Consider the following 13,881-nt stretch of genomic DNA (forward strand, 5'->3'; position numbering starts at 1 on the left):
CAGAAGTACAAAAGCACATAAGCATGGATAAAAGTGAATTGATGGCATGTCCATAAAAAGGCAGATAAACATATATAGAAAGCACATAAGCTCAGAGCAAGTACATAACCACAGACAAAAGCACATAGCAGAAACAGCAAGATTTAAAGCCTATTAATAAAGTAACCTAACCATATAACAAAAACATTAAAAACTTACTATACAAACGTAGAACATAAAACATAACACAGACCAAAACACACAGCCAAGAAGAGGCACACAAATGCACAAAGCAAATCACATAAACAAAGTCCACAGCACATGAGCACAATTAGCAAGACAGTGAGAGAACGTACTATCCAGAGCACCTAAGTCCTAAAATATATTATGAAAAATGAGGACATAGCCACTTCTTTTCATTAATCATGTCCATGGCAACACTTTGAGTTGGGGAATCAAAAGAGTGCCTTTAATCAGTCTTTCAACCGATTTATTCAGCCAATTTTAATTTAGTTAATGAGGCCCTGGGTAATCACTCCCACTATTCCCCCTACTAGGGCGCCCCTGCACTGAAATACAGGTTTTTTGTTTGTTTATTTTATTGGGAAAAATAAGTCAAGTAGCTGAAGTAATAATTAAGTAATGATTCAGTACTCAATAACTACTCAGTATCATGTAGCACTACACAAAAAGGATAAGTAATGATCAGGTAATCATAAGTAACGATTCATCTCAGTAACCACTTTAGGGAGAATCTGAAAAGGTAATGTTTAGGTAATTAGTAATGTCAAAGGTAGAGAGGATAAACCTCAGCTTCTATCCAGACCACATGGATGGGCAAGGCAATCTCTGCATCCATCTCTGCATCTGGGTAGATGGAGGTATTGAACACTGGTGTGGTCTAGTGTTCCCTTATCTCCCTGCTGCAGTTGAGAGGAGGTGCCAGGTGCTGAGAGACTCAGGAGGGGTTTTTACTCACAGGCCACTGGGATCCTGAGGGGTGTCACAGACAAGGACCACCCCTGGTCACTAGTCATGATGAAAGTCTCAGTGTGATAGATCCACAAATATTTCTGAACTAATCATCACCTAATGGTTCACCGACTGACATCGATCTCCCAGTCTGTTCTCCAGTTACTCATCAGTATCTATATAGTCTTACTTTAGTTAGGACTGGTGTTAGAGTTAAGGACTGAAAAGTGGGCTATCAGGTTGTTCCTCATTGGTTCCCTCCTTCATTTCTCAATTAACTGTTGATTAATGATTAGCTTCTCTTTGACATCTGATTGGGAGTTACTCAAGAATTGACCATTATTTCCCTCATAACTGCCTTATTGTAAAGTGTGACCCTGATTTCAGGATCACAGGGTAGAAACATACAAAAAATGTAACAGTGCAAGACAATTTAATATTGAATTTGAATACAGGTACAGGCTTTATGTGCAAACAATGCAGTATTCTAGACTTATCTGCTGCACAAATTACAGTGAGACATGCAGCAGATGTTGATGTCAGATACCCAAAATTACATCACAGGTGAGGCACAACTCAAAAGGAGAAAGAAAACTGTAGTGTTGAATGGGATGTAAAATGTTGTGCAGCAGAGGGCGCTGTTTGGCCAGATGAGAATGGGTCTACAAGCTGCCACATCAGCAGTGTGCAGTTTAGCTGCACGTCTGGAAATGACAGGGCTGGAAATGTAAAACCTACTTTTTGGAGGAACATAATATGGCTCGTTGGTCTAGGGGTATGATTCTCGCTTAGGGTGCGAGAGGTCCCGGGTTCAAATCCCGGACGAGCCCTGGCTTTTCGATTACAAAAGCATGGATATATAATATCTGTAACACACCAAAAGCCAATTGTAACATATATCTAACAATTACTGTCAGAACTGTAACTTCACAAGCACCAAACTGAAAGAATCAGAAATTCCATATGAAAAAGGATAAAATAACAAATCATTTGAACATCATATAATTTAACATATTAAACAATATATTTAAATATTAAAAGGCTGGTATTCATGTACAAAGTATACAGTACTTTAGACTTATCTACTGTACAAATGAATTCAAAATATCACTGTGTGTCCCAGCAGAGAACTGGCTGATACTCCTCTGATCCTTAACCTAGGCAACACATTATGTCAACAGTAATAATGAAATCACATAGGCCTAATGTTTGTAGGTATCCAGGAGTCCTGTCTGGTTTCTGGTGTGAGGGAAATTATGAAGCTACCATGTGTAGTCTGCTGTGTGCTCTGCCTGCATGATGGGAACTTGGAGGCAGCAGGTACATGAACATGCAGAGAGGTCAAAAGGTGGGAGGATGTGTGTATTCGTGGGTCACAGTAAACGGTGTGGACGCTCAACTGTTTTTGAGCAGGTAAATGGCTCAGCTGTTCACTGGAGGAGATTTTGTGATGAATAAAGGAAAATAACAAAGCAATTTAAGAGCTAATATTAGACACACACACACACAGCAGAGTGAGTCAGATATCAGCAGAGAGGTCGCAGTGCAGATGAAGGGATTATAACCTCAAGATTACTTTAGTTGATGACAACTACGCTTGTTACTGTGAGTAAGTGCAATTAAATCTCAAAAACAAGGTATATCCTGTGTAACTGATCTAAAAGGAAAACGTCAGGGGGTGAGGTGTGTGTGTGTGTGTGTGTGTGTGTGTGTGTGTGTGTGTGTGTGTGTGTGTGTGTGTGTGTGTGTGTGTGGAGGAGAGGTAGGGAGAGGGAGATGCTGGTAGAGAGATAGAATGTGTTATCAGGTATTGTTTATGCCACTTTATTATGCTTCTGTGCATTGATAGCCCGGCCCAGTTGAATTCGTAATAGAATAGCCCTGCTGAAGTCTGTGGTGCTGCACTGACTGATGTGATTGATGGTCATTGCTCCTCTCCTCCAGGTGGAGGCGCTGTAGGACAAAGAAACAGAGGTGGTTTGTGAGGGTTTTGATGGGAAGAATAAAATGAAGAAGCAGTGATGAAGCTGCTGTAACATGTGCAGACATTGTTGTTGAGCNTTTTTTTTTTTTTTTTTTTTTTTTTCCAAAGGTGACGTCATCAGGGAGCACGCTTCACCGGTATTTGGAGACTACAAGAAAGCAGCTGCAGGGTTGAATGTTGATCAGCATTTATTCAATTTCCCTAAAACTCCCTGACTGATAAATCCTCACTGCAGTAAAGATCAATGCTTCATCAAAAGCTGTGGAATCAACTGTCACAGCAAATGCAATAAAAATGCTAAAAAAAAAAGTGTGTAATGACAAAATTTCAAAATCCCACAAATCCACAAAGACCTCAGATTTTAAGGAATCTGTTTATGCTCATTCTTGTGAAGTGAAATGACTGATGTGATGACTGCAGATTGATGGCTTTGAGAAAAGCAGGAGTTGGTGTTGAACGTGGAGAATAGAGAGGAGAGAGAATTGTTGGCATGGCCTGTGATCAGCTTCTGGTATCTGGAAGTTTGGGAAGTCCACCAGAGCCTAGAGAAAACCACAAAGACAAATTGTTGTATAAATACATTATAAAGCTCCAACCCTTAATGAAAACCTACAAATCCAAATGACGACCCGATACAATCTTGAGCTGGATCACAATCACCTGACCAACAAACAGCCCGTGAGAACTTTCATCTCTGTTGAAACCTAAGAAAAGGAAAGGCAACCCCATAAACTGAAGAAGGGTTGAGTGTGTTCATATCCAGGAGAAAATATTGAGGTGCAAGACAAAAAATACTAAACTACAGAGCACAAAGGAGGTCTGAGCACTGTGGGCTCCAAATAAATCGTTTATTTCTTTTGCTTCTCCTTTAAAGGCAGCATTTGAATCTGCAAGATCCTCCTCAGGTAAGAAAAAGAGAAATAAACTGTTAATTTGGTGTGTATCATGTGCAAAGTTAAAAATGGCAACATGTCTCTGAAACAGGACTCAGACTTGCTCTTCCAAGGTATCCCAGGCTCTAACTTCATGGACCTTGGTATCAAAATGATGAGATGCTATGTCATAAGCAAATGTAGTGTTTTTATTAGGTGTAGCAGTTTGAAGTCACGTGTCATCACACCTACAGACGAGAGCCATCCACAGCAGGCTATACCACTACAGTCACCACTCCACCACCACTACAATGAACATTATTTAAAAGCTGAAAACAGTGAAAACAGCCAGCTGGATGAACGAAAAGGCAGAAAAAACTTGACAGAGTGAGTTTTTGACTTGAGGTCTGTATGGGTGAGGCTGGCTCACAGGTACCTTAAGAAATGCAGCAGATGTTGATGTCAGATACTCAACATGACAGATGAGGCAGAGCTCTACAGGAGAATACAGTGAGGAGCTCAGAGGACACGTGCTGAATGGGATGTAAAATGTTGTGCGGCAGAGGGCGCTGTTTGACCGGATAGGCTATCAATGGGTCTTTGCAGATTCAGACCTGCAGATCTGGACCCGCATCTCTAGACCCCTTGTATTTCGCGACAGTGCCCTCTATTTCATTGGAAGCCAACATACTATTACAACTATTGAATATGGACGACGACGATCCGAGTGTGAGTATTGAATGTGAATCACATTATTTGTTTAATGCCATCAAACTATTTTGTTGACCTGAATTAGACAGCGAAATTGATGTTTTACAGTGATACGTTTAAAATGATATGACTGTCTTTACCACGATAGTCTGAAAGACACGTCAAATATGGGTTAACCCTATGGGCCCTAGGCTTACATTTTCATACAAGCATGAAACAGTTTACATATTGGCAATTAGTGTACTTTATGCTAAAAGTTAATTTTGTATTCATGTATATCATGTAATACACCTACACACGTTTTTCCTTTATTATTCATAATATTATATATCACGTGTGTTTTTATCACTACATTGATATTACTCTATAGCATATATTTAGAGATTTTGTGGACAGAAATCATGCTCATCCAGCGCAGAAGATCAGAATGTATTTTTGTCTATTATTAGGTTTTGGCCTTGTTTATGTGTGTAAAACGGTTGAAAAATATTAACTTTGACTAATTAGGCACTGTCTTTGTAAGGTGCACATAACAATCCAGAAAGTGGAAACCTTGCCCCAACTGGAGAAATGCACAACATGCTGTAAGGACTTTCACTGTCCTTTCTGCAGCCCTGCTTTGTTCTGCCCAACAAAGTTGAGCAAGTGCAAACAACATTTGGGCCTTCATTTCCATCGAGCTGTTTGCCATGAAGGTAAAGTTTGAAAACATTCTCCTGGGGTAGTTAAAGGGTTGCTGGAACTTCATACTTGATTCAGCTTTTGTGTTTGTAAGTGACAATTTGTATACATATATATAATATATGTAATATATGTATATATATATATTATATAATAATACTTCATTCTATGTTCTTATGTTTAAGGATATACCATTCACAGATGTGGACTGGGTTGTAGGCCTCAGCTACATTATCACTGTCCATACTGCAGGGCAACACTGGTGCGCAAACCAGATTTTGTGAAACATCTGGATTTCTGCAAGAAAAAGCACGGTGCCCCACAAAATACCACTGCCAACCTCCCAGCTGTGTCAACCACCCCCCTGGCACCAACAACCTCCACCCCCCTGGCACCAACAACCTCCACTGCCTTGCCACTAAGAACCGCCACTGTACAATCCTTCACTGCACCAGCCATCCCAAGTGGACAGGTGAAAAGGCTCTGTGTAAAGCCTGTGCTAAAAAAAATGCCCCATATGCCTGGCCATGATGAACAAGAGAAATTTAAAAAGACACATAGAAAGAAAGCACATCAGCAAACACAAAGACATAACTGCTACTTCCCACCTTGACAGTGAATGCATAGATCCAGAAAATAGGATCTTTACTGTCCAAAAGTCATTTCTTGGAACCAGTACTCCTCTTCATGTTCAAAATAAACTATGGGGGGAAAATCAGCATGTGTTCTGTGAATCTACTGAGTGCCAGGTGAACATGGAGTTGGCATGGAGGAGTGGCTCAAAAGCTTATCAGTGTGTACACTTAAAATCAATAACATACTGTTCATCATATGTCGCCTGTCCTTCACTACAGGAAGAAACACTAACAGAGATGGTAAAAAGCAAGTGGTTTGGCGAAAATAAAAAGAAATTATGCCTTGATCGACAAAATCTTGCCACAACCAACCATAAGCCCCTTTCCATACTCACCAAAACAAGGACACCCGAGTCCAAAAAATTTATCTCCATTTATGAGCCCACCATTTCATACTACAGTCAGCTGGGAAGAGTAATAGTTTAATATGACACCAAAAAGAATTCATGGCACTGTCCTTGCACCAAAACATCATGCCCACACAAATACATTGCCAAATGGCACTTATTTCAAACGCACCGCAGTCTGTTTAGAAAAGTAAGGAGCACTGATGTAGAGGAATGCCTGGACACAGCACTATCGACAGCAGATGAAAATCCCAAGGAAGATGATGTGGGGGATGTGTCATATCCTCCAGAAGATCATCAAAAGATGAAGCACATGGTCCAGTACATTTTAAAGTTTAAAACAATACCTGCAGTTCTACCAGAACATTTACTGCATCCAGTGGACAAAGAACACAGAAAGCATCTCATTCCTGAGGAGATGCTGTGCCAGCACTGTCCGGGCAATGTGCCTTTGAGCGACCCAGTCCTCATAACTAATAAAGCAAAGATCCTCACCAACACAAATATTGAGCAAGGTAGGTCAATGATGCTTATCAGCTGATTTCTTATAACAAATGTGACAGATGTGATCTGCTTCATGTATTATACACTCTGCTGTAAATCATGTTGAATCTTTGGATTTCCAGATGTCTCTACCTACAGTAAAACGTGCCATCAATGTGAGACCCATTACCGGTACCAAGAGTGGAAAGATGGCCTCCACAACTTCAATGATCAAATAATATTCGATATCCAGTTATGCCTTACCATCAGGAACATGTTGCAGGTCATTATTAAATCTAACTTGATTTAATTTTAATCATTGAAACCTTTTTTTTTTTTTAAAGAACAAAAGAAAGAAAAAAGGAAAAAAAAAGTTTTTTGATACAGTTTTCAGTATTATTGTTATTATTATTTCAGTATTATCTTTCTCTCTTAGGTTCATACTGCAGTGAGCAAAGTTGTGGAATTTTTGGAGTTAAACACTGGACTCAAATACCCTTCAGCTGACACAGTCCTTCAGGGGTATCTTCACTGTGAAGCTCTCTGTGAACATGAGTACCAGTATTCGTGTGTCATGTGTGGTGATCATCCCCCTGTTGTGATCATGGACCTCCATAAGAAGGGTGCCTTTCATTTGTCAGGTAATAATGCTTTCATAGATAGACTAGTTTAGATGTTATTTATAAACCCAATTACTCTCAGAATTAACCTATTGTTTAATGTTTTCCACATTTTTTAGTAAGTGATCTTCCACAACCTCCGGAGGATTTCAACGGAGAGGTTGACCTGGACTGTTTTTGGGAGGCACTTTAAATGGAAAGGATCGGCAGAGGATTTGTCACAAGTAATGCAAGATAAGCATAACAATTAATGAATGCAGAATTGTGTTAAAAACAAGTGAATGCATGGAAATAGATATTAAAGAGGTTTTCATTTAACAGTATATAACTTAATATAAACTGAGACGTATTGACATTTTTTGTGTTTTGATATTTCCAAAGGTCACCAAAAAAATCCATTTGCAGTGGCACCATCTTTCCATTTTTGGGCCCCATGGATTGGGAAAAACACACGCAGGTCCAACATTGCTGTTAACACAGAATTCCAAAAGATCCGTCAACCAAAGCCAGCTGAGGAAAGTGAAATAACAGTGTCAGAGGACCGACTGAGAGAAGAACTGTACAAGCAGAAGGTAGAAACACCATTTATTGTAATTTTAAAGTGTGATTACAGGCCATTATTTACCAAAACCCACACATTTCCTTGTATATTCAATATCTCTTTTTTGACAGGTTCAGGTCATTCGGACATTATGTAGAGAGTGTGGTTTGGATTCCTCCGGATCACGCACTGACCTTCTCCTCAGACTTTCGAACGAAATGAAGTCAAGGGAGTCATATGACAAGGTGTTTCAGAAGATTTGGGCTGCTTCAGGTGAGCAAAATTTCACATAGTTTATGTAAAAGCCACTGCAATTGGTAATAACTTAAAAATAATAATAAGCGGAAATAAATTCTAAAGTTGACAGTATTATTGTCTGATTATCTGAAATGGAATTCCATAATGACACTGTAAGGGGTTGTCCTTTAATAATCTCTTTCATTTCTGTCTTTTTTTTTTCCATCTCAGGTGGTTGGGGTGTGATCATGTGCCCATGTGGCATTGTATATAGTATAAAGTGTAACATTCGAGCAGAAAGCCCATGGGACTTCACTGACCTCCTACTTTCCTGGAAACACATGCCTAATATAATCATTTATGACTTTGCACGTGGACTAGCAACACACATGAACCTTAGAGATCCAGAGAGGTTGTCCTTCAAACCCTTTGAAGGACGTTTAAGGGACCCAGCTGAAGAAAATATAGCCCTGGCCAAAGCTGAGCACCTGAAGGTGTCACTGCCTTGGCTAAACTTCAGGAAACTGGTCCCAGACAACAACAATGGGTTCAGCTGAGCATTATGCTCTATATGATCGATTTCATGAGGACAACACAAAGGATGCCCGAGATGCCCTGAGGAAGCTTGGCCTAGTGCCGCAACTTGCTGGAAAAGTAAACAGTCAAGTAGCAGAACAGCTGTTTGCAAACATGAAAAAAAAAAAATTACTTTTTAAACATGGCATTACCGTCTACCCATCTGTTCCTCATGAGAAATATCATCCACCACTACAATGCACATAAAAACAAACAACGCCTGGACAAAATTACAAAGATTTTTGGAACCAGGGTAGCAATGAACAGCTATGGCCAAGCAGTTTTGGGTAACTTTTCAAATACAGATTTTCCGTGCAATCATATTCTGCTGTGCAGTACATGATATTTACTTGTATTTCATTGTTGATACATGTGTGCATATTTTTAGGGAATCTTGCATCTTCAGAGACATCTACCACTGTTGGACCTGTTTCAATGGACACTGATGCACCTGCTGGTGAGTAATTATGGGGGCTTGTGGAGCTTTTGTTCTGTCAAGTTCTTAGCTTTGTTTTTCTGTTTGGTAGGAGGTTCATATGTCATGGTCAGAAACATCTTTCACTTGATGGTTCAACATTTTTTTAGCATGTTATTATTATTGACATGTATGACTGTTAATCTTTATTGTGATTTTTTACTTAACTTTCAGTGGAATCAGTATCATCGGCCCCTGCCCACAGGGTGCCCCCGGCTGCTGCCCACAGCGTGCCCCCGACAACGGCCCTTGGCTATTTGGCGGCAATAAAGCCCTGGGAAAATGGCTGGAACCCTATCCAGGACCAACTGGTAATCTAATTAATAAAAATGTGAAGTTTCTGTCATGCCACACACTATTACTGACTAATTTAACTGTTATTTGCAGCTCAATTACGTGCTGGACACAAAACGGCCTATGGCAGAAATCATTGTGAAAGAAGGACCTATATGTCTCACTCGGGAAGATTTCTGCAGCTTGGGGTTGCTAAGAGACATGAACTCTCAAGTGAGTAGCATGTGATGATGAACAAAAAGAAGGCAACACCATGATGTATTAGCTTTGGTTTGTTCATGATGAGTTTGAATGTTTTTTCTTGCAGATTGGAAATGAATGCCTGAAAGTGATTCATGAAGCAGCTCAGCAACTTGTATGTAACATTTTTTTTTACTAAAGCCTAAATTACACAGAAAAAGCATTCTGTTTAATTATAATGGATTTTGTTTTACTTTTACGTTGTTTTGTGTGCTTTGCTTTTTTCCCCCTACAGGGAAATGACATTTATATAGAGAACATGTACATCGTTCCTTCATGGAGGCATACACAAGACATTACTGTCACCTTTCCAGTGAGTGTAAATAACATATAAATATTTGTGTACATACAGTCACAAATATCTAGATCTGCATAAAGGTTTTGTTTCATAAATATTAGGAGGATATCGACATGAAGGACTTCTTGGTCTTTTCAGCATGGACCAATGCAAACAGACCTGAACACTTTGTTCTCTGTATAAGGGAATGTTATAGTTACTAGATTCTACATTAAGTGCCTTTTGAGTTGTTAAATTCATGTATATATTCCAGCAGAGTAAACTCCAGCTCTAGGCCCTGTCCTAATGACTTTTAAACTCTTGTGCATCTCTTTACCTATCACACTATATTGTAGATCATGAAGCCACTCCTGAGAGAGATCATCTTTCTAGACTCGCAGTACTCTATGCATGAGTCTGGGTTTGGCGATGCTGAGTACAGAACCATTTTTAGGTCCACAAATGAGACATACTGTGTGCCACGTTCATATGGCTTGTCATGTTTTGGCTACATTCCTATAGCCTGTACTGGTATATTTTGAGCTACGTTCCTATAGCCTGTATGTCCATTTTGCTGTATGTCTGAGTGGCTGTCACTTTTATCTTTCACATTTTTTTTTTACTATTTTCTTCTGATTGGTGATATTTTCTCAGTGTTTAGGACTGCTTTTAAATTTTCATCTCTTCAGGCCTGCTTCCCTCAGGTCAACCCCACTAAGAAGATCCCTTATTTTGTGAACTGAATATGACACAAACATGTGGCAGCCACTCTAGACTTATGCACTGTAATACTATAGAAGTGTAACTTAATGCTACAATATGTTTTTTTTAAATTAATGTTTTTATTTCTCTCTAGAAATATTGCTCAGCAAATTGACCCAGGGAGCTGGACAGAGAAGACTGCGCATGATATTCCAGTAAATAGAAATGCATAATTAATTTTACCAAAAAATGTAACTATTGCCTGTAATGTGCACTTTAAATAGAAGAACCTTTCAGTCATATATCTACTCTAACCTTCTTTTTTGGTTGATTTTAGTGCTTTCCACGCCAGACGCGTGGAAACGACTGCGGGATTTTTATGCTCATGGTAAGGTCTCAGTTTCTTGGGAGAGTATATGCAGGCTTCTGTCAACATTGTAAATAAATTGATCAATTAACTTGCCTTGTTTTCCATCCCCTGTGTTCCAGTATACCCTTGTGACAAGGCAGAGCTTTGCTTTCGAGGAGGTTAGTTTAATTCGAAATGTTAAACAAAGAAAGATACGGTTAGGCTAGAAATGTTGCTTATGAGGCAATATACTATTCATCTTGAAGAGAACAGGTTCACTATGAGATAAAAATTCTTCCCACCACTGTCACATTTTTTCAGATGGACATGCCTTTGATTCGCCAGTGGTGGTGCCTTCTCCTAATGAAACAATTCAAAATAGAAGGGTATGACAATCCTAAACAACATGTTCAGATCTATTTTAAGAATACTGACATTTTTAGGATCACCTATAGGTGATGAACCAGTGATTAGTAGTATGATAGTAGAACATCTGTTGACTAAATCTACAGACCAGTAGTTGCCTCTTTTGTAGTGGCTAATGGGGATCTAAATAAATATATAAATGAGTAAACCATCAATATTGACATGTAACACTGTGTATGGCAGGTTCGATTAGGAGTATTCATGCATGTCAGTTGTGCACCAATGACTTAACTTCTAAATGCGATACTTAGGATTAATGTTGTTGTGCTTGTTTTTAAGTCATGGTCAGTGGTTCGCCTTTTGGACTAATGAGGCCAAAAGTCTGCTTGAGGGTGCCCTGGAACCTGTGTTCCGAGTGCCAAGACGGAGGACCATCACTGATGAAGTTCCACTCCACCTTCAGGCTGTCACTGACTGCACTGAGGGTGAAAAGACCCTGGTAGACTTTATCATAAACTCACAGGGAGCTGAGCAGCATTTGGTGGTACTTTTCAAATGTTTACATTTTCTCGTCACTATAGATGAAGTGAAAAAATATTCACACAACCACTTTGTTAGGATTATCATCTACAGAAATGCCATCAGACATACCATTTAACTATCCAGCCCATTTAATCTATTTTTATCTTTAACATATGCATGCATCTAATGCTACTGCCATTTATTGCCAGTATTTCCTTAGCTCTTGCCACACAACACACTAAATAATCAATTTCCAAACTCTTGCCTTAGAGTGTGTTGAACGGCAAACCATCTAAGTGGTTACTGGAGAAGCCCTCATCTCAGGTGCCTATCTACATAGAGAGTGAAGAAGAACAGAAGACTCTCTTCGCCCATCTGAAAGCCTTACTGGCAAGAACTCCAACACAAGTGGAGTACAAAGATGAAGTGCAGTTCATCTGTGGGGTAATTTTTCCGGAGGTGAGCCTACTAACCTTGTTGAATATTGAGTGTGTGCTCCTGGACTTTCAAAGCCTGAATAAATGGCATGTTACTTGTGTAGGTTTAATAATAATGGCTTGATGTTTTGTATTGGTATAATGGTATAAATACATTTTCATTGCTTTAAATGAACATCTTTTCTTTTTCTTTAGGCCATCATATATGGAATCTCTGCTATGAAAAAGTTGTCATGGCAGGAGGCAGAGCAGGTCTTTCTGACAGGGCCTGTTTACCAACAGAGGTAAGAGGAGAGAAGCAGTAATTTCTGAGTATTATTGATGCTTCTGCTATCCCAGTATTATTATTATGATGTTGTTTACCTTTACAGTGAAGTGGAGGAGTTTTGTCGGATGATCGAAAGGCAGATGAGGAAGGAAGGGGCACTATTCAAATGGTAGGTAATGTTGTTAATATGTCGATATAATAATGTATTTGCTATGCTCCAGAATCTTCAGTATTTCAGTGTAGACTGTGATAGGTATTTAAAAATTTTTTTGAAGTGTTTCTGTTTCCAATTTTGTGATATGTTTGATTTCTTTTTTTTTCTCTGCAGATCTCCCTGATGTGTGATGTAACCACTGTCGCAATAAAACATTTCAAACCATTTCAGTATTTCACAGCCTTTGTTTCAAATTCCCACAACAAAAGTGAGGACTGGACACCCAAGACCAGACATTTCCTATTATATGTTGTAGTAGGTTTGATCAATGCAGTGCAAGTTTTTGGCGTGCCAGTCAGAGCAGTCTGATGAATATTAAGAAATAAAGAACTAAAATAGTTGGATCAAACCATACAAAACAACCAGCAAACAATAATAATGCAGAACAGCACCCAGGCATAAATCAACAATTAAATCTTGGTATTTTTATTCGGGTGTAATAAAATTTTAAAACTGTAAATTGTAATGAAGCATTAAAAGTGTAACTTCTTTCAAACAGTGGTGTTTGGGTGAGACGCTAATTTAGTTGCAGTTATGCAGCCGTCCAGTAGGGGACACTGTCGCGAAAAACAAGGGGTCTAGAACTGCGAGTCCAGAACTGTGGGTCTGAATCTGCAGTCTCCGGGTCTGCAGAGACATACTATTGGGCCACCACAATGTGGAGTTTAACTGCAGGTCTGGAAAGAATAGGGGACGGAATTTATATTGATTTTTTTCAAATTAAATATGGCTCGTTGGTCTAGGGGTATGATTCTCGCTTAGGGTGCGAGAGGTCCCGGGTTCCAATCCCGGACAAGCCCAGATTTTAAACCAAGAGGATTCAAGGTCACAAATGAGGGGACATATAATCATCACTCGAAAACCTAACACCAGTGACACGTGATGCGAAAAACATTAATCATTTCATCACAGTATGATGTGCTGCATGGAAACCTTGGGTCGTGGCATTAATGACCAAATACTGTTGCAGATCAGCTACTTAAACTTACAGGCAATGATGTGATCGGATGTTGATAATAACCGTTCCATAAAAACAAGAGAGGAAGAAATCTGAGTATCCGATTGGTCGTAGGATGGAACAGAACAGTTGATATCAACA

The 13,881-nt window shown here is 39.3% G+C and overlaps 2 non-coding genes across 2 annotated transcripts; both read left to right on the forward strand.

Annotated features, from left to right (window-relative positions):
* The first annotated feature begins 1,709 nt into the window (after positions 1-1,709).
* trnap-agg (transfer RNA proline (anticodon AGG)) lies at positions 1,710-1,781 on the forward strand. Its single transcript has one exon. It is a non-coding gene; the product is annotated as a tRNA-Pro (tRNA).
* Positions 1,782-13,510: 11,729 nt separating this feature from the next.
* trnap-agg (transfer RNA proline (anticodon AGG)) lies at positions 13,511-13,582 on the forward strand. The gene has a single exon. It is a non-coding gene; the product is annotated as a tRNA-Pro (tRNA).
* Positions 13,583-13,881: the final 299 nt, after the last annotated feature.

This window comes from Epinephelus moara, chromosome 20 (assembly GCF_006386435.1).
Source record: "Epinephelus moara isolate mb chromosome 20, YSFRI_EMoa_1.0, whole genome shotgun sequence".
NCBI lineage: Eukaryota > Metazoa > Chordata > Actinopteri > Perciformes > Serranidae > Epinephelus > Epinephelus moara.